At 49.6% G+C, this 21,856-nt stretch overlaps 1 protein-coding gene across 2 annotated transcripts in view; it reads right to left on the bottom strand.

Annotated features, from left to right (window-relative positions):
* The window catches only part of KIAA0040 (KIAA0040 ortholog), a 34,093-nt gene extending 13,172 nt beyond the window's left edge, over positions 1–20,921 (bottom strand). Inside the window, exons 1-2 of one of the 2 annotated variants that reach the window (XM_047704846.1) lie at positions 20,503–20,921; positions 4,459–4,612 (exon numbers count right to left, since the gene is read on the bottom strand). The gene's annotated coding sequence lies outside the window, so the exon portion shown is untranslated. The remainder of the gene's footprint in view (positions 1–4,458; positions 4,613–20,502) is intronic. The other variant, XM_047704845.1, reaches the window with a different exon arrangement.
* Between the last annotated feature and the right edge of the window lie 935 nt (positions 20,922–21,856).

The raw sequence follows: 21,856 nt of genomic DNA, 5'->3' as shown, positions 1-21,856 counted from the left end.
ACTTCAGGACTGCCCACCCCCTCGGGACCTTCTGTGCCTCTTTGGTACGCTGACTCTCAGATCTTCACATGATTGACCACTTCATAACAGTCAGGACTCAGCTCAGATGCATTTCCACCTAAATGGAACCTTACCAGGAGGCATTTTTGACTAAGAAGCCCAGCCCCCAGTCCACCTCTCCCACATCATCCTGTCTTAACCTTTGTAGTGCTTTCCACCCTTACATTTCCCACTCGAACAGAATATTCTGGTAACTTCAGTTTGCACATGTATTGACTGTCTTCCTGCATGGGAGCTGAGCTCCATGAGAACACAGCCCTGACCTGTGTCATTCCATTTGGATGTCCAGAGTCTGCATTGTAGTTGGATCAATGAAGGAAGTCATGCCACCTAACCCGAGGGTCCCAAAGAAGAAGAGATCTCGAAAAAATGTGGATCAGTCAGACAAGGTCATTAGGGAGAGAGAGCTGGGGCCAGGAAGAGCATAGAAACGTGACCATCAGTCACATCTGTGGCCGGACTTTGATGACAATGACCTGTCATTTAGCCCACGGTCCAGCCACATCCTCCAGCCAACTCACTCATTTCAGGTGGAAATAATGATCAAGAAAATTCCATATCATTGAAAGCAGTAGGGAGTAGGGGGTGTGCTTTATCAACTCCCACATTATCACCTACCTTCCTTTTGCTCAGTTATAAAGAGCTCATTGTAGCTGGAACTTTCTGATAACAAGGGATCTTTTCCTAATTACTATATGCTCTATTTCAGGTTCAGCAGAAAAGAAAATTAAAAAGCTCCATTTCACTCCAGGTTCAAGTGAGTCAATCTTTCAATCAATCAAGTATTAATTAAGCTATGCCAGGAAATACAGGGGAGGTAGAAGACATCTTCACTCTACTCGAAGATGATCCCAGGGAAATAATTAGAAAATAATTTAAGAACAAAGAAAAGAGTTTAAAAAGGTTTCCATTTGGGCTTTCTCTGGCTTTCTGTGATGGAAAGCCTGGAATCACTATCCCCTTTCTTCCCCTTTGCTCCTTCTCGTTCCTTTTTTTGTCTCCTCATCCCTAATTACACTGTCTCCAAAGGGTCCGTGCTGTACACTCATGATTAACCTTTTTCAGTCACCCCTTAGAATTAGACATGCTGTCTCTCTGATTCTCTAAAAATTCCAACAGTGCTCTGAATATCACCTCTGCAACCTGTTAGCAGGTGAACAAATTCCTCCTGTTCACGTCCTTGAGATCATATGGAAATTTCCTGATGTTCCTACCCCTAAACTAGAAAACGTCCAGTAAAGAACTCTGCCTCCTCCGCTCACACTGGTGGGGAGTCTGGGCAACGTTCACTTAAACATTCTGAGTTTAGAATTTTTCTTCTGTAAACAAAGATATTAGCACATTTCTCAGAGGGTTAGGCTTTTTTATCCACCGTACCTCATTCTTTTCTCCTCAGTACCTGGTACAGTGCCCGGTCTAAGGCGGGTCGACAAGAAGTACTTGTGGGGTGGCTGGATGGGCGAATGAATGCATCGCTAGGGGCAAAAAGAAAGAACGTGCGCCAAGCATCTGACCTAAGTGTATTTCACACAGCGGGGACCTTCAAGATTTTATTTATTTGAAAGAGAAAGAGAGACAGAGAGAGAAAGAGCATGAGAAGGGGGAAGGGCAGAGGCAGAGGGAGAACCAAACTCCTCACTGGGCAGGGAGCCCAACTCAGGGCTCGATCCCAGGACCCTGAGATCATGACTTGCGCCGAAGGCAGACCCTTAACTGACCGAGCCACCCAGGTATCCGTGTTTTAATCAGATTTTGATCAGTTTTTCCCTGAACTGGTTTAAGAAGTGAGTTAGCCAACTCCTGAGGAATCAGGGCAAACGTGTTTGCCTTCTTCCTGTTTTCTTGCTAACTTAATTTCTGCTCCTTTCCAGCTGCATCTCCCTCTTTCAGCCCTTCTGACCTCCAGGATCTAGTTTCTCAGGGGTACCTTGTTTTGTCTGCTACGATCCACTTTCTCTTCCCTGTTCAGCTAGAATGCTCACTTGTTTTCTTTGACTGGCCTCTTTTGACACAGATACTTCAGGAGGCAAAGCCTCAAAACAGAAGGTTGGCAAAATGTCTTATTACCTTTCACAGACACAGGGAATAATCTGCCGAATCAAAAAGTCACCATCTGTTGCATTCTAAGTGCCCCAGCTCTGTGCGTGGCGTCAAGGATTCACAGACGTGGCCTGGATCAACAGCTCAGGAGGTGGGTCTTTTTTATCCCCGTTACACAGAGGAGGAAACTGAGTCCATTGGAGATTAAGTAATTTGCCCGACGCTGCAGAGCTACTAACGTCAGAAGAGGTTTGACCTCCGTCTGATCAGAATTGGAGGATCCTGCGGTGACCCCTACGCTTGTTACCCAGCTGCCATGCTCAGGAAACTGTGCTCCATCTCCAGACCCTCTCTTCTCAGACGATGTGGGTGTTGACTGCATCCGTCACCCACCAAACATCTGAGAGCCACATCCTAGGGATACCCTCTTGACTGATGAAGGTGTCTTCTGTGACCTCAAGGAGCTGATGTTTTAATAGGACCACAGACGTAAGAAAAGAAATACAGTATCACATATGACAGCAGGTGTCAGGAACCCAGAGGCAGAAAATCCCAGAAGTTACAGATTCCAGAAAATCCCAGAAATCCCAGAAAATCCCAGAAAATCCCTGTGACTGACCACTGACAGTCCAAGAGCTATTTCCAACCCATGGGCACTTTTATTTATTTTATTTTACTATATTATTTTTTTCCCTCCTCTAACTCCATGTAAAATTATTAATTTTTAGCTAGCCCCCAAATTTGGCCACCAACCCACAGTCTGCTGGGGCTTTAGAAGGGCCTGCATTCCCTCCTTAACCCTCATCCCACACCCTGTCCCCACCCTGCCAGGCTCACCCGGTCCCGTCCCCTACCTTGTACCTGGAGACACTGAAAGCCCACAGCCCATGGATTACAAATGCCCTGGGCAGTAAGGGACTGTGTTCCCTATTCTTTGCGCTGTAAGGTATGTTGGGGAGAGCAAGGCCCTCCTTCTGAGGGGCTTGAAAAGGAGAAATGAGGACAAAAATCAAAAGGCAAGCCAAACTCGCCAGCCACCTCCAGAATCTTGATCTTTGGCTGATCAGACACATAATAAGGATCTGGGATGTCTGCAAGACAGAAGAATGAGGATCAAAATGTCCCGAACGCAATACAAAAAGCTAGCAGAGGGGTGCAGCACAGAGAATATGGAGTTTAGAGTCAGAGGATCCAGTTCCAGTCCCTGCTTGGTTGTCCTCCAACCCTCTGTCCTTGGGCAAACCCGGCAAGCTGGCTGAGCCCTCTCCTCGTCTGAGAAAGGAGGCCATTCGCTGCCCCAGATATCTCTCAAGATTGTTGTGAAGAACGGCAAGACATGAAAGATCACCCGGAAGGGAAAATTGTGACCGAAATGCAAGGCAGTAGAGTTAGAGGACTGCACTGGAAAACCGAATTAAAGCTAAAATTAGAACCCCGAGCTTCTCCGACGGATGGGGCCCTCCACCCTCCGAAACCCCGAATCCCCCACCCTATCCTCTATGAATCACAGTCATTAGGGGCTCAGTTTCCAGTTTGGAGAATTTCTGGGCGCACACACTGACACCACTCACATTCGTGTTTGCTGCCGTCTATATCTGATCGACCACATCCTGGTATTAGTGCTAATAAACCCTGTAGCCATGGTTACCGTGAATTACCTGGCTTACAACAGCTCTCATTTTCCCTTTTCCAAACTATTTGGTCAAACATTTCGGAGCCAGATTTTGCGGGTGTGGTGAAGCGCCCGGTGCTGTTTTATTTTTGGAAAGTGTGAGCTTGAGGTCTGAGGTCATCTTTAAGTAGGGAGGTGGTGGGGAGGGGCGGTGCCTTCCCCGGTCCCCAAATAAAGAGAGCGCTCTGTGGCTAACCCCACAGGACGCACACTTAAGTCCGCAAACGTCACCTCCTCTCAGAGAGAAAGCGTTTTCTGGAAAAGCAAGAAAACAATCAAGCGCTTGTGTGACTCGGGGTCTCCCACACCGGTGGTCATTAAAAAATAGGCCTTAAACTGGAAGTCGCGTAATTCTCCTTAATATTAGAGAACTGCTCCTTCTCACATTTTGCAGCCATGGCCCAGTGACTGACTGATTGATTTTTCTCAGTGGTGGTGGAAGAGAAGTTTACAGGCTGAAATAGTTGAAAACCAATGGGGCGGCACAGATATACAATTATGCCACTGAAAAGCAATACCGATGTGCTTTTCCTTTCTTTTCCATCTCCTCCTTTCCTTTGATGTGCACTAAATTTCAGGGCAATGACAGGCGAAAAGCTACCTTGCCATTAGATTAAGGCTGAAAACATAAAGGCCGAATCGTAGAGGGAGGAAGCAGAAATACTCTCATTCCAGGCATAACTCACCCCTGCGGAATGCACGGTGTGGGATATCTGACTCTCCAGGCTTTGGGCACCAGGCTCCAGCCGGGTTGGGGGGCGGGGGTGCGTGCGAGGAGGAGTGTGCGCTCCAGGACCATGGACCCTCACTTCCTGTCTGCATGGGTTTCCATCTGCATCCCTAATGTCATATGGAGAGTTTTGTGGTTTTTCTTTTCTTTTCTTTTCTTTTTTTTTTAACAGTTTTGGTAAATAATGGTCGGTGAATGTGGAGGACATACAAGTCAGTCTAGGGACAGCGCCCTGTTCCTTTGATACATTGTCTCAATTAGTCTCATCAAATGAGGCTTAGGGGCCTTCCTGCAAAGAGCTTGTTCTTCCTAAACTCCTGTTACGGAGAAATTGTGGAACTGACCGTGGCTTCGCCGCACCCATAATCCTCTGCCTCGTGCCCCAAATGTGTTCCCCTTGGCCCCTGAAATGCCCTTCTTATACGTACTGCAAATACGTGATTTGGGAGTAAGGGTGTAAGAAACTGCTTAGGCTGGGGCTTGTCCTGGGAAGGGGGGTGTGGGTAGACAGCACTATACACACACACACACACACACACACACACACACACACACACCCTTCCCTCAACCCCCACTCCTCCCCCTCCACCACCTCTGCTCCATCCTTGCCTGGAGACCTCAGAGCTTTATGGAAGACCCTCTAGAAAGCACAAGGGGCGTCTGGGAGTGCAGGGAGGGTGGGTGAGGCTGGGGAGCTCAGACCTTGGCTCCAAGCTCTCCATGGGTGGCCCCAGGGCTGGGCTGTTGGCAGGTTCCACACCAGCCTTTTGGTTTTATCTCCCATAAGCAGCCCAGAATATTTATTTATTTATTTATTTTAAAAACTCAGACCAACTCAGTATCAGGGTCTTGAAGAAGTAGGACATTGTATGGAAACAGTTTGATAGAGCAAAGGGTCTGAAGGTGTGGCCGTGCCTCTGCTGGTAAAAAGGGGGGCCGGTGTCCCAGGGTTGGGGGCTGGCTTACAGCAGCCACACAGGGAGGAGGCGTCCTTGTAGGGTCCTCATAGGGGAGGCAGTTCTGCCCTTCAGGAGAGAGCCTCTGGGGCTCCAATTCTGGCTTTCGTCTGGTTTTTATTTGTTTATGCTCCTGTAGGTTTTCATCGGAGCTGAATTCTTGGCTGAAAGACAGACCGAGAGCCGTGACTGAAGGGGAATATCAGAGACTGTGGGAGAAGTCAGCTCAAACTCTCACTTGCGACTTAGTGTGCATCCTTGGGAAGGTTATTTAGTCGCTTTGGGCCTCAGTTTCTCCATCTCTCAAATGGGGGAAAATCTGGACAAATACTCAAGAAAGTGCTAAGACGTGTTGCCTGGATGGAAGGACACTGGGGATAGGGCTGGGAGAGTGCCTTTGTCTCATTCCTCTGAAGGTCCCATCACACAGACATACCTCCTGAGGAAACAAATAAGTCATAGTGAGCTGCCTCACAGAGTCCTTGGGTCAAAATAGACAGTGTACGTGAGCTCACTCCCAGGCTGTTAGGAGCTGTACAGATACCCAGAGCCATAATCAGTATCATTCCAGGCAGATGCTAGGACACGGCAAAAAAAAGGCCACGCCTCAATTCTTCCAGGTTGTCAAAGTGGCCTGAAATTCTTGGGACATTGGCTCCCATGCTGGGAGGTCTTCCTGTCTCCACCCCAGTCTGGATGGACGGACCCCACCCCCACCCCTACCCCACCTGGCTGTGCAGAGGTGCTGGGCAACCTGGATCTCCTTTTTGCCCAAATGACCCCTGGTTTTCAAGGGCTAGCCGAGCATGTCCTCCCCGCTAAGCAAGTTCTGACAAGCACATTCCATCCTTTGCCAGGAGGCCTTGGGGCCCCGGCTGCTTGGTGGGAGCAGAGGGAGTGCTACCTGCATCTGTGCCTGCCCTTGCATTGACCCAGGGGTGGGGTGGGGGGAGAGGTTTGGATGGAATGTGTGTGAGTCTTCCTTGGGTTGTTGACAGGGTCACCATAAGACCAGCAATGTTGCAAGCGTCTCATTCTTTGTATCTGAAGACGCCGGCAGAACTTACGGCAACTATTTCCATCAATAAAATCTGCCATTTGCATGTGGATTTCATTTCAAGAAACGTTAGTTAAGAAACTACTATGTGATCCACTCAGGGCTGGAGGAGCACAGAGGTGTATGGAGGTCCCGACCCTGGGAGAGGTCAGGGAACAGAGACTGTGCAGGTCCCTGCACACCCCCCCCAACCGTGAGCACCCCCCTTTGCAGTTGGGAAGGTAATAACCACACTGACTTCCTGCCCCCCAGCCTCGCTCTGAAAGTCAAACAATAATATGCATAGTTCTTTTATAAACTGAAAATGCTCTTCCAAGTTTTAATTTTCAAATATAATAAAGGCAATTAGAGGCTAAAGTAAATATCAGAAAATGCCAAAGTGTACACACATTAGGAGGGAGAGGGATCAATGCTGGCTTGGGTCGAAAGCGGGAGGTCCCCTGCACCCTGGGGTGGGAGGCTGTTCTGACTCCTGTGAGGACGGGATATCCTCGTCACAGGGAGGTCGGTTGGTTGGGTGGGGAAAGGGAAGTTGGGGTGAGCTGGCCGGGAGGGGGAGCAAGGGTACAGGTGAGAGGCCTGCACACACAGAAACCCCCTGAGGAAGAGCGGGGGAAACGAGGTGGTTCAGGCAGGGTCGGGGGAACTGCAGGGCTTTGAAGCTGAACCCAATTTCGCTGTCACGGGTGCCAGGGAGGCCTTGAAAGTTGGGGAGACACGACAGAATCAGGGTTTCAGAGGCCCTGGACTCTTACCCCAAACCCTCTGGTCATCCGAAGTGTGCGGTGGCCGGAGTCGGGGACGGTGCAGGAGTTAGCCCCCACTCCTGGGCTCACGGGCCATCTGCCCTTTCAAGCCAGGCTCAGTAATCACCAACATTACAATTAAAAACAAAGTTTTATTAATAGCCTACTTTCCTTGCACAAAATCTGATTATGAACTGAAATGAAATATCACCAAACCCATTGGAAAGAAACTACAATTTATCTCGTGATCCCTTGGGAATGTGGGCGGTGGGGACAAAACCCTAATGCGCTTGATTCTCGAGTCTGAGAACTGATGCCCCGATGGGCTTGTGTTTGTTTATGACTGGGGGAAGTCCTATCAAAGACCTTGCACTTAGAATTCATTTTAATTTCTTAAGGGCTTCTGCAAACATTTCTTTACTCAACCTACAGTAATGTAAGGAGAGGAGGAATTTCTTGCCCTATTTCACAGATGAATGAACCAAGGAGCAGAAATTTGTTCCAAATTTGTTGAAAATTGCAAAGCTGGTTAGCGGCCAAGGGCAGACAGGGTTGCAGTCTTCTGGTTTCCCAGGGTGATGTTGTCTGCACTGCACTAAGTCCTATGAAGCCATGAGAGCGGGGCAAACGATGGTGACGTGTCATCTTTTCAGTTTACTTTCTGACTCCCTGAGCTCTGTGGTCCCTCTCTTGCTTTGGGACCTCAAAAAGCTTCTCCCTCTAGAACCCCCAGTGCTCCCCCAATCCCACTTCAGCCTCTACCACCAAATCTCTGGGCTTCTATTCACTGGAGTCTCAGAGAAATATGGTTACCCTTGGAAAGCCTTCCATGACCTCATGAAGGTGAGAGCCCCCTGCCCAGCACCCCTAAGTGTCCTCATACTGCTAACCATAGCCCATACCTGTTTTTGGCTAATGGTAGATTTAATCATCTGTCTTCCTTTCTAGACAGAATCTATTTCTATTGTGGCATCTGGGACATGTTTGCTCTTGGGAAATATTTGCCCAATTAATGAATGGACATTTTTATAGGTGAGAAAACAGACTCACTGGATTCAACACCCAAGGTCTCATAGATGATCAAGGATGATGTGGTTGGTCATTCTTCTTCCCCCAAATATCCAGTGCACGTTCCTCTCTGCCATGCTGGTTTCTGGGTTCACACACAGCACTGTGGTCAGAAGGAAGAAGATACTCGGAAGAAAATCCACCAACTGGATTTTCGATAATCTGGGTCCGGAACAGGGTTTCAACGGGAGCTCAGAGTGCTTACGTGCCAGATGCTTTGGACATTCTAGAGTATCGGCAGGCTCTGCAGGCCTCTTTGGGTGACTGGCTATTTCTGAATGTCCAGCTGGGCTATCAGTGCCAAGAAACAAGATGACAGCAGTGATCGGTGGGTTCAAATGGAGATTGCACTTGACCTCATAGGGTGCCATATTGAATGTTATGACCTACCACCGTGTTCTTGAAAAGCCCTGGTTAGATGTCTTTCTGACACACTTTGGTGTACATGACTTGTACATTTCATCTGGCGATTTCTGGTTGCCAGGCTGACGGAGGAGAGAGGATGCGTGTGTGTAGCACTCTCAGTGTACATCTCTGTGATTACTGCAAAAGGCGCCCCCTGCTTTTTCCTAGAGGGAGCGACTCCCCTTGCTAGCTCTCTCCTTCCTTCCCCGAGCCTGCGTTGTTGACACAATTGGGGCTGAAGGGACCAAGACCTGCCATCTCCACTCTCCAGAGTAGAGCAGCAGATTGAATTCACCGCACGTATGTCCGGTAGCTGCCCTGTGCATGAGGACCTTCTCCCTTTCTAGGCTTTTCCAGACAATGCTGCCTCCTAAGAAGCAGAAAGCTGCTAACTACCTGGGTAAGGAATTCCAAGCTGAACTAAAGATGTAGACCGTGGACTTCAGGAATTTACTTCTTGTTGGGGAAACAGAGGAGCATAGAAGAAGAATCACAAAGCAGGACGAGTTAAAATCTGCAGGGAAAGGCAAACGAGTGGTTATGGAAGCAGCAGCAAGGAGGAAGCTGTCAATTCCATGAGAGATCCCGGCAAGGCTCCAAGGAAGGTGTGATTGGGCTTGGCATCTGCCCGGAGAGCAGGATGGTTAAATGTAGTGAGGCTGGGAATAAAGGCATTCCAGCAGCTCGGGAAAGCACAGCTGGCTCAGACAAAGAATCCAATCAAGGTGGCCCAGATCTGGCGCCTTCCAACGTCCTAGTATTACCATGGCAACACACAAACACCTCACTCCAGCCCGGCCCGCCCTTAGCCTGTCTCCAAGCCCCAGACTCTAACCCTGCCAATCCAGTGAGCAGCCCGACCTAGGGCCCCAGGGCAAGGGTTCCTCTGGGTTGTGGCTCGAGAAGGAGGCCTGCTACAGGGAAACTTTCTCTCCTGTCCCAGGCCACCTCATCTCTTCTGACTTGAAGACCCAAGGTCAGGGCTGAGAGTGGCTGGTGATGCGTGGGGCCCAAGGCCCTTCAGACGGTGTTTTCCGTGGCCAACCTTGAAGGCAGATTATTGTGTGAGGAAACTTGAGGAGGCTAGTGAGTTTCGGCCCCCTTCTCTCCTGGCTCCAGCCACACTGTATTCCTTTCTGTATTCTTAAATGTGGTACTAATCCTGATTTCAAATCTGGGGTCACAAGCGTAACTAAAGCTGGTTCCAGTTGGCACAAGTTCAAAGGCATCTTTCTCTCTCTCTGCACACACACACACACACACACACACACACACACACTCAGTAGCTAGCCCACCCATGGAACAATACTGCTAACGTTTAGCACAAGGTCTGTGGAAACCAAACAAGATGTCCACCCAAGAGGGGCAAGACCTACCTCAGAGGCTGAGAACTGAAAGTCCATGAGGTAGACATGACCGGTGACCAGTGGCCAGATTGTGTTTTATCTGTGGCTCTCTGGTTTCACAGCACATCCTCTCTATACCCCCACGCCTCCGGCAGTACTATTTTAGGGACACCAGCGGGGGTCGAAGCTGGCCCCTCCTCCATTCAATGGCTGCCTCACCTCAGAAATTGTTTCTCCAACGGTAAAATGAGGGTAAGGAGAGCCGTGGCATCACAGGACTGCTGTGGAAATCAGAGGAGCTAAATAATTTGTATAATGCGGCAAAACCGTGCCTGGCACAAAGTAGATGTTCAATAAATGTTAGGTCCACCAGGCCTCTGGGGCATCCGCCAAGGAGGGCTCTGGCTTGTGGAACCCCAGCAAGGAAGGGCCTTGTGCAGACCCTGGTGGCTGGGAGTGAGAGAAGGAGGATTTGGTGGCCTAGGGGCTTTCTCTGGAATCATGGTTTATAGAGAGATTACCAGAGCTGAAAATTTCATCCCCCCTCTCCTGCCTCCCCTCCCTGACGAGGGAGAGATTACCAGGGAGGTCAGGCACAGAAGCTGTGCCATGCCTACTGTCCCACTTGCCTGGAAGCTACCGGAGAGCTTCTCCTCTAGGAATCCCCCTTGCTTCTTGTTGGCACATTGTAGATGCTCAACCCTGAGTCTGCCTATCTCACATGTGCTTTCTAGAGGCCTCTGCCAGACCAGGTCGCAGGTGGTATAACAGGTCAGGCTACAGCAGGTGGAGGCGTCCAGGACCCCTGGGCAGAACAAGAAGGTCTTGCTGTGGGTCGTGCTTCCACACTTGGGGTGGAGCCCAGAGGAACAGTTTATGGTTAGGCCAGTGGGTCAGAGCCTGGAGAGGCCGCTGACTGTTAACCCGGGCATCGGGGATGTTGAGAGTGGCACGGTCCCGAACCTGGGTGGTGGCCCTTGTAGGCTGAGATCCCAGGAAACTCTCACCCCAGGGAAGAGGCTGTTGCTCAGAGCCACGCATGCGAGGGCCCAGACTCGCTCCCAGGTGCTTACAGCCTCCCAGGTGGAAGGTGGGATCTCTGCCAGCCTGCTCTTCAGTTTTGTTTTTTAAATTCCCCGTGGCGTCTAGCGTCATGCCAGGCACACACGAAGTTTTTAAGAAATGTGTATGGAAAGGCAGCTGGAGTCACGTTGGGGCAGCTTCTGCCTTCTAGAGCGAGGCCTCCAGGCCTCCTAAGAATTTTTACAATTCTCCTTTTGCAAACAGGAGCAGGAGGTGACTGACCGAAGGCAAGCCAGATCGCACGGATGATCTCTGGTACCGATGGGCAAGAATTACCCGCTGGGAGACAGACCTTCCCATGAAGCTGCTGCTTCTTGTATCTGCTGGCTGATGTGAATCCCCAGACCCCGCACAGCCATCACCTAGGAGGCACTGAAGCAACCCATGGTTGGAAGGAGAAATTACGCTTTTAGGAAGTGGTTTACCAGTTCATTTAGTTTCTTCCTCAGAATTCCATGCAACCCTAGAGTCTCCTGACCGGGGCATGCCAAGATCTCTTCATGATGCCCTTTGCACGACCTCCTGCCCCTCTCCCCAGCCTTCTTCCCCTGCTTCTCCTGTCTTCTCGTGCGTGGACACGGAGCCTGTGCAGATGCAGAGAGAACCACAAAAGCCATTCTAGGCCTTTCTTCGTCTTTTTCCCCTGATCCCCAGGCCATATTGAATTGAGAAAGCCTGTGAGACAAAACGTAGGCCCAAGGTATAGGAGTCACAAAACAGGTTAGAAGCTCTTCCTGCAGAAGCACTCATGTCTGTTAGCCTGTGTTTAATGAGCAGCTACCATGCGCCAGGCCCTGCGCCCTGGGAACATAATCACCAGATGCTGGCACCGAAGGGAGATGGGGGAGAGCCAAACCATACCAAGGGTCAGAAATGTTTCCACATAAACTAATACACTTCGATTTTATCTCCTCTGGGAAGTCTGTCACCCGGAGCTGGGCTGAATGGTCCTCCTTTGGTCCCAGAGTCCCTGTTGTGACACCTCTCACGGCATCTATTACACTGTATTCTAATTGCCTCTTTATCCATCCGTCACGATAGACCATGAGCTCCTGATTCACTACTGGCAGGAAACCTGCAGAGTTTCTTTGTAGGAGAGGCTAATGGATAATCCTCTGTAGCCACAGGAAGAGCACTTAGATCTTGGGAGAGAGCTCAGTTTTCTCATCTGTAAAATGGGCCTAACAGTGGAGCCGTCCTGAGCACTGAGTGAGAGGAAGTCAGCCGAGTCCTTCCCGCAATGCCCACCATGCCACAGACCGTGCTGCAGGGATGGTGTGGTTGTCAGCTCCGGCTTCCTCCTCAGTCACACCAAGAAGAGTTTATAGTTTATCCAAATATTTTCTTTCTCAAGCTCCAAATCACTCCATCTCTAGGACAACAAGGAGCAGGATTTGCAATCCCTCACTGAAGCACAACATCAAAGGCCACAAATTAAGGGGCTCGGGATGGGAAAGTACGCTTACTTAAGATGCTTGTTGCCATTAAGGAAGGATAATGATTAAAAATGAGGGAAGAGGAAAAAGAGTTTGGCAGTTCCTCAGAACGTTAAACATAAAATAACCATAGGATCCACTTCCACTCCCGGGTAGGTTACCCAAAACAACTGAAAACAGGTGCTCAAACAAATCCTCGTCCGGGGTTGCTCACAACGGCCAAGAAACAGAAACAACCCGAATGTGTCTCAACAGGTGACTAGACAAACTGATGGTTACACACGAAAGAATATTATTCATCCACGAAAAAGCACAGAACACCAACACAGGCTACAGCGTGGCTGAATGTGGAAAACATCCTAAGTGGAAGAAGCCAGACGCAAAAGGCCACATACCGTAGGATTTCACTTATATGAAATATCTAGAATAGATACCTGTAGAGAGACGGGATTCAGATCCATGGTTGCCAGGGGCTGGAAAGAGGGAGCCATGGGGAGTAACTGTTGAATGGGGACAGGGGTTTATTTTGGAGTGACAGGTATGTTCTGGAACTAGACAAAGGCGGTGGTTACACAACATCATGAGTGTACTAAGTGCCATTGAACTGTTCACTTTAAAATGGTTAAGTTTGGGGCGCCTGGGTGGCTCAGTAGGTTAAGCATGTGATTCTTGATTTCGGCTCAGGTCATTATCTCAGGGTCTTGAGATGGACCCCAGCGTCGAGCTCCACGCTCAGTGTGGGGTCTGCTTAAGATTCTCCCTTTCTCTCTGCCCCTGCCCTCATGTGCATGCTCTCTTGCTCTCAAGAGAAAAAAAAAAGAAAGAAGAGAAAGTTAAGTTTATGTAATGTGAACTTCACCTTCCAAAAAAAATTGTGGGAAGAGATCATGTAAAATTTCTTGAAAGCTAATAGACGGTAAATGGGAAAAAATGGTGGTGTTCTTATTAGTAATTAAGAAGTATAAAAGGGCATGGATTCTTTCTAGTGTGTATTTATTCATTCACTACAATACCAAATGTTGAATGACCACATATCTCAATGATTTAAGTATTTGTTATTGAAGCAATCATATTTTTTAAGCCACTGAAAACTTATTCCTGGAAAATGTCCGTCAGGGACATCAGACCTCCTTCCCCACGCAACACATGCTCTGTGACTATGTCCTTTTCCCTCATCCCAGACAGAGTGGGGGGGATGCAGTGTTTCCATCTGGAAGTGAGATAGTCTTTCCGTGGCCAGCTGTGAAAATCTGTGCAAACCCAGTAAAAAGCAGCTCTTCCTCAGAGATGTCAATAATATTCCCATTCTAATCTACCAAGAGCATGATAGTTGGAGATCACCAAGTATCCTGAGGCACTCGGCACATCGTGGCCTCTTTTCCGAACCAGAGAAGGTGTTGGGCCAAATATCCCCACAGGATAGGAACCGAGTTTCTCCTTCAGAAACCAGGAGAGCTCGGAGCAGGTCATGTCTGGATGGTGTGGGGTGCAAATGGGCTGCTCTTTCCCAGAGGCCGTTTCGTGATGGGATAGTGTGGGTCATCCTGGCAATGAGGCTGAAGCTTTTACCGTAGAGCTCTGCTGTACAGTGCTGGTCATCGCTGCTGAGCAGATGGCAGGCCTTGGGCGGGAGGGAAGGTTTGAGGTCACAAGTGGAAGGCAGAGAGAGAGGGGGGAGGGTGTAAACCTCAGTCATTTACAAGAAATGGGCTTGACAGATGGGGTAAGTCTGCAGGACTGGCCTTCAAAGTGGTGGGTTTCCTTTCAGCTTTGCCACTTTTCTGTCCCATAACGTTGAATAAACAATTTTGACGTGCTCATAAAGCAACCTGGCAGGGGAAGGGGGTGGGAGGGCTGTCAGATTGCATGCCTCAAATTCTTAGCTCCACTGTTCAACGAACGGCTCTCGAGAGCCTAGCATGCACACGAAAAGTGTGAGGGAACCAACAAATGGTTCCCTGTACATTTGTTCTCTCCCAGTCCCATGTCACCGGGAAGGGGACTTTGCCCGCTGTGAGTGCCTGGGGGATTTTAGGCCACTGTGCATGGGTGGCCCGATGGAGCCTCCAGGCTATGGCCAGGACTTTTTGAGCAGAAGGGCCTCTGAAAGCCCATACTTTGTCCCCCTGGTGGAGCTACAGAAGGTGCCAGAATTAGGAAACCAGGATCAGAAGGATAGAGACTCAGGGCCTCACTTGGGTCGGGGAGAGAAAAGCAAGCTCCTGACTTGTACTAAACCATTCTCTTCTCTGTTTACGACAGCCAGAGTCACATGTCATGCGGGTTAAGACACAGCATGCCACTGTGTGTCTCCTGTGCCCATAACACGACAGCTCATGGAACTTCGCAGTTTCCACGGCTTCTTCCACTGACTTTAACCCCCAGCCTCTGCACCGACCTCAAAACCCGTGTCCTGTGTTCTCAGGACAATTTGAAGACTGAAAGTATTATAACACGCAACCATCCTTATTGCTGTTACATTTTTTCCCTCTCTCCTGCCAATTTTCTTTTAGGACTTGCTTGGAAAACTGAAGAAGCTCCTGATGGGCTTTTCTTAAGCCTAACCAGCTTTGAAATCAGGAGTGTGTTTGAGGCGAATAAAAGTCAACTGAAAAACATCCTAGGAGGAAGACACTGTAGACAGTTAAGAGCAAAGGCAAGCCTGCGATGGCTTAGAAACAATCTACCATTTGACCAAGAAATACAGCAATGATTAGGGTTTCTTTCATTTCTTAGCAACAAGCTCCATGGGGCAGCTCGCTTACGATTGTTGGAGTAAGTCTCTTGCCAGGGGCCAGGATTTGGTTTGGACGCTGCCATGGCCCCTTGGGAGTTGCCCCGAGAAAGAAATGTTGTGTTTGTGTGAGGTTCGTTTTGGAACTCAGCTACGTTGAGGTCCGCTCACGTTCCCAGGTGGTGTTCTGCTCAGATGGCTCAGGCCAATGCGGGTGGAAAAGTCAGAAATCTGAGCTGGTCTGTGGCCCTGGGGATCGCCCTACAAAGAACGGGCTGTTGATTTTCCTCTTGCTGCCTGGAGAGGGGAAAAAAGTCTATCTGCCACTGTTTTCTCTCTCTCTTACAGCGCCTGGGATGAATCCCCTGAACTCCCGTGATTCACCTGGAACCTTTCTCATGGAATGGGGACATGTGAATCAGGATTTGATATTTAATGATGACCTGTCCACTCGTCTCAAAACCATCTTCCTGACAAGTTTAATAAAACATTAAAGGGGTTTCGGTTAATTTAGGCACCCAGTGCTATCTCCCTTTTTGAGGGGTATTTGGGCATTTTTATTTTTTTAAGATTTTATCTATTGATTTGAGAGAGAGAGAAGGAAGGGGGCAGAGGAGGAGGCAGAAGGAAAGGGAGAGAATCTCTAGCAGATGCCATGCTGAGCACGGAGCCTGGTTCTGGGGCCTGATCGCATGACCCTGAGATTGTGACCTGAAATGAAACCAAGAGTCAGACGTTTAACCTACTGAGCCACCCGGGTGCCCCAGTATTTGGAAATTTTTGAGAAGTTTAAGGACAGAAGTTAAGGAAACAGAAGGGATCTGTGTGGTATGGAGACTGCCTTAAAGAGGAGATCTGCCCCTTTCTCTGGAAGATCCGCTCCTGGTTTTCCCTGGAGGCCACTCCGGGGAAAGCTCAGCCCTCAAGTGGAGTCTTTTCATGTTGCATCTCTGCCAGCTGTCTGAGTGCCTGTGTGTGTCCTCTTGAATGAGGTACACAAGGTCCAGGTGATAGAAACCCTAGAGAGTGTCTGCTATTCCTGAGCGGAGAGACAGAGCTTGGGTTGTGGTCCCTCCCCTGCCCCCCTTCACCAGCTGCGGAGCCAGGGACACACTTCAGCTCTCAAACCTGAGTCTGCTCATCTGTGAAGTGAGGGGCAGGGCTGGCTCATTTCTAAGTGTTTTTCCACTTGAAGTCTTTGAGCCTGTGGTTATTTCCTTTTGCTCATCAGCAGCCAGCCCTCATCAGAAGTCGGCTGTATCGAAAGTTTGGGTGTCGGCATCAAATTTGAGCTTCACGGGGGTTGGACTAGGTCAGGCTTCCTTGATTGGGACAGAAGAGGACCACAGCTCCACTCAAGTTATCAGCTGACGCTCAGATTCAGGGCCAGTGCTGGTTTACCCGGCACCTTGCTGATGATTAGGAAAACAGCACCCCCTCTGAGAGATCACTCAGTGCGACTGCAGTTGGGTCCCCGCGCTGACAGGTGCAGTCCTGGCTGCTTTCAACCACGAGCTCCCAGGAGTCCTCATGCTGTGCTAGAGCTGCACAAACAGAGCAGTTACGTCCTTGGGCTCTGACTACTGGAGATCAGGAATAAAAGAAGTGGCCAGAAGAGATGCACGCCATCAATAAGACGGAAGGAGACTTTTACGATATAGTTAAAAAGCTGCACGTCTGAGCCTATGATACTCCCCAGATCCTACACGTACACAGTCTGTCTAGCTGGCAGCTTCAAGAGGAAAGATTAGTAATAATAACAAAACAACTTACATTTTTATAGAAACTTGCAGATTATGGGGCACATTGCATGTATCTTTCTTTTTCAGTTTGGTTCTGATTCTAACTATTGCCCTGGAAAGTAAAAATTACTGCCATTTTTTAAAAAGGATTTTTATTTACTTATTTGAGAGAAAGAGATCTAAAGAGAGCATGAGCAGGGTGTGGGGAAGAGGGAGAAGCAGGCTCCCCACTAAGCAGAGCCCAATGCTTGACTCCTGGGATTATGACCTGAGCCCAAGGCAGATGTTTAGCCGACTGAGCCACCCAGGTGCCCCCAATGTAACCCACGCGTGTCTAGTTCCAAGTTTGAGGGTTTTTTCCCCTTCCACACTGGGTCACATGATTTCCTGATCTGGGCCATGGCAGCCACGCCTTAAGTACTATTCTGTGAGGGTTTAGAATCCGTCTGAGAAAGTCATCCTTCTTGTTCCAGCGATGGTAGGACTCTCCTATACAGATACGATTACTAGGCTTGGGGTATGAGTTCAGGGGAGGTCTTGGCAACTCTTGAATTTGAACTAAAGGACGCATTTCTCCTGGGGTGAAGTGATTCCTGGAGATTCACTTGTTTGGTTAAAGGTATCTGTACTGCCTGCGTGCCATTAACGCAGGATACTTGCCAACATTTTAGGTATCCCCCTCAAGGCATCCTGGGAAGGTCTTGGAAGTCTAGAGAGTCACCATACAGTATGAAAATAATATCTCTAGGCCAATCAGTATTGGCCAAATCCAAGCCTCTTCAGTGTTAACATGGTCTCACTGGCAATGTTATTGACAGGCTCTTTGGCCGCCTTCCACACTGCTTTTATGCATATCATTTGGGGCAGTTAAATGCGAGCCCCCTCCATTCTCCCTGAACTCCAGACCTGTATCTGTAGGCCACCACCTACCATGTGTCTACGCCTGGGCCTCTCCTGGTCACATCTAACCTAAATGTGTGTAAAGTGTTCATCGATGCCTTTGCCCACAATCCACTTCCCAAGGCCACTGCTCCCTTAGTTCATACGATCTGCATTCTGGACATCACAGTGCATCCCCCCCACCCTCAGCTCCACACCTTATAATTATCCTCTGTTCCGCTCACTCCCCCCTAACCACATTGACTTGGTCATGAGGCGTGCTTTGACTCTACTTCCTAAACACCACTAACATCTATTCCCTTTCCTTCATTCCCACTGTCATGATCTTAGTTGAGGTCCTCCTTATCTCTGCTTTCCATATCTCCAAGCCAGCTACCATCCTGGCCCTTAGTTCTCTCTCCAAACACAAACCTGACCACACCATTTCTCTGCTTGAACACCCAAAATGATTTCCTTAGTATAGTGCTATGACCACAATTTCTTGCAGTTCTCCCACCGTATCCTTGACTTTGCATATACTCTTTCCTCTGCCTGAAATGCCCTTTCCCTAATCATTTCCAACATCTCACTCATCCATCATTCCTGTAGTGTTGACTTCTGGATAATTCCTGGGGGAGTTTATCACTCGCTGCTTTGGATCATTTCAGTGTCCCATAGCTACTGCAACTATAATGCGTATTCTGTAGTTTTTTTTTTTTTTTAAGATTTATTTCTTTATTTTAGAGAGAGAGAGAGAGAGAAAATGGGGGAGGGGCAGAGGGAGAGAGAGAATCCTAAAGTGGACTCCCTGCTGAGCATGGAGCCCAATGCAGGGATTGATCCCAGGATCATGACCAGAGCCAAAATCAAGAGCCAGCCACTTAACGGACTGAGCCATCCAGGCGCCCCAACTATAATGTGTATTATTCCAAACTATAGTTTGTTTCTGTATCTTGTGTCATTTATCAGATTGTGGGTCCTCAAAAGCAGAAACGATCTCATTATCTTTGGAGTCCAAGGACCTGGCATACTGCCCAGCACACAGTAGGTATAGTAACTATTGTATGAATGGATGAAGTCAGTGACTTAACTTATTGAGTGTTTATATTCTCTAGAGTTTAGTTTTCATAGAAAAGGGCAGAAGTCATTCTTTCTACAGGCTAAATATTGACCGAGTACAGAGGCCAGAGAAACATTTGCTTTGTCCTGTATTTCTTTCCTAGATTGTATCTTGGGTGGGAATGGGGAGCCAGAATTTCAGAGGAAATGAAGGATTCAATCAGATTTCCCTGCACAGCTGCCTGGCTCGCCCAGCACTGGGCAAAAGGAAGGCACATCAGAGTAGGAGGATGATGGTAAGACCCTTGCTAACTTGACAAATGACACATCAGAGGTTCTTTTCAGACCTGTTCCTTATAGCGCGAGGCTCTCCCATTATTCATCCTTACTTTCAAATGAGGGTTCCTTAAAATTAGCTTCAGATTCTTACAAACTTTAGTTGAGTGAATGGAATGAAACTGCTTTGAAGGAGGGGGTTTCTGAGGAAGGAGTGATCTTCTCGAGTGCACTCTTTCCCCCTTCCTCATTGAACAGACTCGGTGGAGAAGTCCGGCCAGGTAGCTAGCATGTGGGCTGCCCGCAGTCTCCTCTCCGTGAAATTAGGACAGTGCACCTCGGGGTTGGTTTCCCTTTCTGTCAGGCAGGACACGTGTTCCTACTAGCTAACGTATATAGCTTATTTAACTCGATTATTACACAATGTATTCTGCGAAGCTCTTAAAAATACTAGGGAAACAGGTCTTTTTGTGTCAATTCTACCTTCATGGGTGAGCTGGGGGGCGGGGTGCTGGGAGTGGGACCATCTAGAGATTCAAAGAAATTAGGAAGCAATCTGTGTCACAGTAAATCCCCTGGAGGCTCAGGGGCTAGCAGGCAGGTTCCCATTCCACCTCTGGCTCCAGGCCATATTTTCGTTTCGGCTGGTTTCTTAGCCGCGTTGAAAATTTGGCTTCACTTAGAATAATTTAGAAACATCTAGGACTGAGATGCTTTTTAGTGGGTCTCAGGCCTTGACTTTTTCAGTAGTAAATAGAATGTCCAGCTGTCCCAAAGCACCTACAGGCCATATTGTCAACTGGACTAAGGGAACTCCACCCCAACTCCTCCACCCCCGAGCCCTGTGGACTCAGCCCAGAAGCAGATGTCAGCCTGCAGAGCACCCTCGCAAAGAAGCGAAACAAACTAGAACCAGAGTCGTGAAGGGCCAAGAGGCTATTTAGATGATCCTTAGATCTCACTTACCTCTGGGGCTGGTCAATCCTTATAAAGAACGAAAGTGAGCTGAAAGTTCCCTTCCAAACAGAGAGCAACTTAAACCACACACACACACACACACACACACACACACACACACACACACGCACACACAGCTTAAGCTATATTATCACACATGGCTAAAAGTGTAGTCAAACACACATACGCAGGTTAAAATGTATTCACACACACAGTCTGAGATATGTTAACACACACACACAGTCTGGAGACTCACCTTTCAGTCCACCCGAGGGCTTCCTGCAGGCGCCGGGGGAAGGGGGTCTGTCTCCCGCCCGCGCGCGTGGCGGGTCTGACAGCGGCGGGGTCCCGGGTGAGGTCAAGGTCCCGGTGAGGAAGGCCGCCCCCCGCGCGGAGCCAGGTGCCGAGTGGAGGGGTCAGCGGGGGCCGGGCGCCGCGCGTACCTGCCGCTCGCCTGGAGGAAGGCACCCTCTGCGTTCTCTGCCCTCCCGCGGGCCACGCCTCGCATTTTTTGAGGTTTCACTCCAACTCCGTCCTGCCCCTGATGTCAGAGACACAACTTCCTGAATCCGACTCGCCCTCTCTCCCGCCGCCTGGGCTGGGCCCCAGCTCCCTCCCGGGCCCACAAACCGCCGGTGCCCTTGGACTCGGCGCCCCCGTCCCGCCGCGCCCTCCTCCGGGACTCCCGCCGCCCTCCGCCCCTCCGCCCCTGCCCCCGCCCAGCCACCGCGGGCTGGTGCCCCACCAGGGCCGGAACACGCCTCCTGCGGGACCCGCGCTCTCCCCGCCCGCGGCGCCCGTCCTCAGTCCATTTCACAGACGCACCAAGTTCCCAGGGACCTGGGACAATTCCGGGGCAACTCTGCTTAGGTGAAGACAACCCAGTGTTGTCTCAGAGAGCGGCCTTCTGGGCAGGGGGAATGGAAGGCATGTGGGAGGGAGGCCCTGAGACAGACTGGGCGCCAGCTCAGTGCCGGCTCCCAAGCCCTATCTGGAGGAACGAAAACACCCAGCTGCCTCAGTCAACCGCTGGGTGCGGTTGGGGGTGGGGGGTGTGTGTGCACACAGCCTTGGTGCTGCTCCCTGAAGGCTGTAAGGATAACCCTGCGCCTGGGTGGCTCAGTGGGTTAAAGCCTCTGCGTTCAGCTCAGGTCATGATCCCGGGGTCCTGGGATCGAGCCCCGCATCAGTCTCTCTGCTCAGCAGGGAGCCTGCTTCCCTTCCTCTCCCTCTGCCTGCCTCTGCCTACTTGTGATCTCTGTCAAATAAGTAAATAAAAATCTTAAAAAAAAATAAATAAAGGATAACCCTGCACCAACTGAACTGTCTGAGCAGAGACCAAGGGGGAAACTGCCTGCAGAAAGTTCTCAGAGATTCTTCGCTGTTCTCCTCAGCTGCCCTCCATTCGCTTTTTATTCTGATTTCTGTGGGTCCAGTTTGGAGCATCTGGACCCTTGGCAGGGAGATTGTTCAGTGTCTCCAAGGTTACTGGGGGGCAGGCTGGGGGTGGGGTGGTGCCAGGAGCTGGCCCTGGAGGGGCCTCCTCAGAGCCATCTGGGCAAGTCCTTCCATGACATAGACCTGAGGTGCTGCCCGCTTGACCGTATTTG

Source organism: Lutra lutra, chromosome 15 (genome assembly GCF_902655055.1).
Source record: "Lutra lutra chromosome 15, mLutLut1.2, whole genome shotgun sequence".
Classification (NCBI taxonomy): Eukaryota; Metazoa; Chordata; class Mammalia; order Carnivora; family Mustelidae; genus Lutra; species Lutra lutra.
The sequence above is the reverse complement of the archived record's forward strand: the minus strand, read 5'-3'. Positions and strand labels throughout refer to the sequence as shown.